The sequence below is a fragment of the Hylaeus anthracinus genome, unplaced genomic scaffold, assembly GCF_026225885.1.
Source record: "Hylaeus anthracinus isolate JK02 unplaced genomic scaffold, UHH_iyHylAnth1.0_haploid 0, whole genome shotgun sequence".
NCBI classification, from domain to species: Eukaryota; Metazoa; Arthropoda; class Insecta; order Hymenoptera; family Colletidae; genus Hylaeus; species Hylaeus anthracinus.
Genome location: NW_026533254.1, coordinates 22778244 through 22782804, shown reverse-complemented (window position 1 = coordinate 22782804; position 4561 = coordinate 22778244). Strand labels below are relative to the sequence as shown.

Below are 4561 nucleotides of genomic sequence, written 5' to 3'. Positions count from 1 at the left end.
AGAGAGAGAGAGAGGAACGGCGCTCGTTCGAGGATTATTTCACATTTCATTTGACGGAAGATCTCGTCGGTCTCTCGTTAAATTACACGGAACCTTTATTCGATAAGTTTTTCACATTTCATTTGACGCAAGATTCATCGGCCCTCGTAAAGTTACTTCCGCGGAACCGTTTACTCGATAACTCCTCTCCCCCGCTTCTTACCACCGCCCCCTCTCCCCCTTTCCATTTTATTTGCCGCTTCGCCATTCAACTTTCGCGAGAGGTTGCATCGAGGATCACTGTTCCGCGATTACGTTGCATTTCAACTCAGATTCTTCAAAGTGATCCAACGGGGGCGCGAATTAGTCTTAAAGAAAACGAGAATTTTAATAACGATACTGTATGAAACACTTTTCAGCACCGTACGATAATTTTTGCCTGAGCAGAGAATTATTTGAAATTACTGGGATTAATACTAGGGTGAACCGAATGTTTGTGCAATTTTTCGAAGACGTTAAAATTACTTTATGTGCAAGTGTTACGTATCATTTTGTAGCTATTGAAAAGCTCTTTCGTATTTAATTATTAGCTACATTAATTCGTTGATCGTTAAAATTTTTTTCGTTTTGGTACAATTGTGGAGAATTGCAAGAAATGCAAGAGTTTAAAGCTACAGGATATAATATTTTCTCGAATCTCAACATTTTCTATGATACGAAGCTGGTGATTTTTTTATTAGGAAATTAACTTATTCGTCATCATCCTCTACTCTCTGATTGTATAATTAACGCAGAACCTCATTGCAATGAAATAGAAGAAATCTCTTCAAAATGAATAAAAATATAGAATTATATGAAAATTATTTTAATTAAACGTACAGTGTTTCGTTAAAAATAGTTTTACATAGTTAAAGTTTTATTTCGTATAATTTAATATTAACTTCTCTACGGGCTTTGAATAAATAATAGAGTTATCTATTTATGAATTCGTGTTTCTCGAATATATGTATTAATTATAACCGATCAATATTAATCGTACTCTGCAATTCACGGAACAATTATCAAACGAAATTGGGTTTTCAGTACAAAATGCTACAGGAATGCAATTGATAGATTTATTTCCTCTTAGTTTGGACCACTTTTTCCCGAGTTTGTTATCGACAAGGATTCCACTTCTTTTTCTTTTCTCATCAATTAAAGTTACACGGTATGATAAATTCTTCTTGAGCATCATGCAATCGGCTTGCGACACCTTCCATTAACGAAACGACACCTGCGGGGAGCATCTATAATACTCTTAAAGAGCACCGTATCCGTCTCGGTCTCGATAGGGTCCTCCGTTGTCGTCGTCGTCGTCGTCGTCGTCGTCGTCGTCGTCGTCGTCATCCATGGTATCACAAAAATCGAATTAATCCCCGTCACGGTGCCGTTCACGATTTTTTCACTCGTGCCTTTGACCACGTCTTTTATCTTGTTTAAAACAATCGAGTCCTCCAGGAAGAATGTCCCCTCGGAGAAACACAGTAGGGCGACCAATAGAAAGCCCCAGGTCAGGTAAAAACGACTCTCAATGGCCATATCTGTCAAAATTACAAGTAGTAGATATAATCGAGGTTCCATCTCACCGACACATCTATTTACTTAAAAAATGTTTCCACTATTCAGGTTCAATTAACTACAGTGGGTGTAGAAAGTATTCGTACACCGATCAATTTCCAAAAAGACTGTGTAAAATTGTAATTTATTAGCTTATTTTTCTATAAACAATGACATTCTACATATTTTCGGAAATCTCTAGAATAGATAGATTGCAACAAAAATAGCTATTTATGTAAGTTGCGAAATTAACAAGAAAAATAGAATTAATCGATAGAAATGTTGAAGCAATAAGTATTCGCACAACTGTTTAATTTTTAAAACTTCGTTAAAAAAAAAAAAAAACAGAAATTTACATTAATTTACAAGTATATGATACTTTCTTCGTGGGATTTCCTTTTGATTTTATAATTATTGCAACTCTTCTAAGCGTTAAATTAACTAAATTATTACTTATTCGAAGTGGGATCTTCTTCAATTCCTCTATTAGAGCCATTTTTAAATGTACTTTCATGGAAATTTTATGTTTTCTAATTCGTACGGAGCAATAAACTAATATGTTTACGTTACAAACTCCACTGTAAAAATACTTATTGCTTCTATACTTTTACCCACTTTTCACATTTTTTTGTTACTTTCACAAATTATATTAACTAGTAAATGTTGTTTGGACTATATCAATTTTAGAGACTTCCGAGAATATGTAAAATATCATTGATTATAAAAAAAGAAGTTAAGAAACTACAATTTCACACAAAAGTTTTTTGGGAAATTGATCGGTGTACGAATACATTCTACACCTACTGTAAGTCAATTTTTATGCACACTTCTGACACACGCCGTATACAAAACAAACGAGATATCGATTTCGTATCTCCGTCTTGGATCTACAAATTTTTGGATATTCGAAAAATAAAACAGTCTCTCTGTTTCCAATATACCACCGACATGGTTCCGCCGCGACAGTTCGACGTGTAACAAAACGTAGACGTACCCTCGGAACAGGACCTGGACGGTTCACGGACGAAGTAATCCGTACAAACACCGGAATTACACTGAGAACAACGACAAGCACGACGGAACACGAAAGCCCCGCGAGTTCCCCGTCGTCTTTCGTCGGCGTATTAATTTCTTCTATTTTTCCCCATTATTGTGGTCAAGAGTGCGCTCCGTTATCTACCCGCTGGAATTTTTATCGCGACAGATGTTTTTCCGTATCTCGGTCCACTGTCCCCGTTTCTACCGTCGTCATTATCTCTCGCGACCAGTTTCGTTCGATTTCTTCTCGTGTTTGCTAAGCCACCCGCTAATTTCGCTCGCCGTTTCCTCCCCCAGACGGGGATATTGCGACTCGGGAAACCGGGTGATTCTTCCGGCGAAGTTAAGAATTACCTCGAAGCTAGCTGAAATCGTGGATTCCTACAGACGTGGCGTTACAAGCCGTTCGGAACTTGTATGTAACGAATATAGTTTCTGAGAAAATCTGTACTGGCGCCACTTTACCATGTTCTTATTAAATATAATTTATAAATTAAAGTAACAGAGAATCGCGGTTTGCAACGTAGCATTTTTGACAGATTACAAAACACGTCAAATCTCTCCTGGAAACAATGACATATGTAATTTCTTACCATAATCATTAATAACGCTAAAACAGTCGTTCCTTACTCTTCTAGCCATATCGATTACTGGCGCCATTGATCATTCCGCATTTAAACACTGCCAACTCGGCGAAGCTTCTACGCGCTGAACCTTGCTCCGAAGCGCACTTGTTCAACAATTATTCAGAGATTTATAACTCGGTCTCAGAATGCATTTTTCCTTCTCGCGTCGCCGACGTCGCGTATCCCGTACGATACCCGCGAGAGTAGAAGACCCCGTTTCGCCGTAACTTTTCAGCGTACAATGAAATAAAGCTGCACCTGCGGAACAGGACGGCAGGCCTGGACGGTTCACGGCCGAGGTAACCCGTACAGATATCACAATTACACTCGGAGAGGAACGACGATAGAACTCGGACTAGATACCCAGTTCCTTTCGTCAGGGTAACAATTTATAGAACGTGGGCGCCAACGGATACCCAGTTCCTTTCGACAGCGTATCAATATCTTCTTTCTCCACCTCGCTATTGGGGTCAAGAGTGCACTCCGTTATCTGCTCGCCAGGATTTGTATCGGGACAAGGATTCGACGGAATCTGTCCACCGTCCCCCATCCTATTTTTTCTATCGTCGTTATCCGACCCCACCCCGTTCGATTTCTTCGCGTGTTTGCTAAGCCACCGGCTAATTTCCTAACGTTTCCCCTTCGAGACGTGGATATTGCGACCGGGAAGAGAATAATTAGCGTTAAGTTCCACGGGGACGATCGTTTCCCTTTTCCCTTTACGACCGAAATTCGGTTGCGCTTTTTTCGCTCCTCTCCGCGCGGACGTACTTAATTGGAAATACGTTTCCATTCGAACGGCTCGAAAGCTCCGTAAACGTTCCACGTTTCGCGTTATTAAAATTAAACGAGGAAACATGTCGCGTGCTCGCGTTACGCAAACACGCTTTTCAAATATCACCGGCACCCGTTTATACATATAAACGCACGGGACCGAATAAACAGATAATCGATGGAATACTTTCGTATGCTTTGAGCGTGACATTCGAAATGTTTTAATAAACATTGCCTGCTAGATGAGCGTTTGCGAAAAGTACTTAAAGCACAGTGAACCTTACTTAATTGGAAAGCTGACGTTTTTGCTCGCGACACTTGGGCGTGAGGGGAATACAGGAAGTGGAAGAATTTGGAATGAGAGAATATGGAACGAGGGAGTGTAGTACTTGGGAATGTGGGAATGTAGCGTGTTGTACGTGGGAATGTGGAATGAGAGAGGATGAAAATAAAAGAATGTGAAGTGGGAATGCAGAATGTAGTACTTGAGAATGTAGGAATGCAGAATGTAGTACTTGGGAATGTAGGAATGTCGAATGTAGTACTTA

General features: G+C 39.6%; 1 long non-coding RNA gene across 1 annotated transcript; it reads right to left on the bottom strand.

The window, feature by feature from the left end:
• Window positions 1–828: 828 nt before the first annotated feature.
• Window positions 829–3570, bottom strand: LOC128888530 (uncharacterized). The gene is made up of 2 exons (XR_008460286.1): window positions 2570–3570; window positions 829–1559 (listed from the first exon to the last, which is right to left on the bottom strand). It is a non-coding gene; the product is annotated as an uncharacterized LOC128888530 (long non-coding RNA).
• Window positions 3571–4561: the final 991 nt, after the last annotated feature.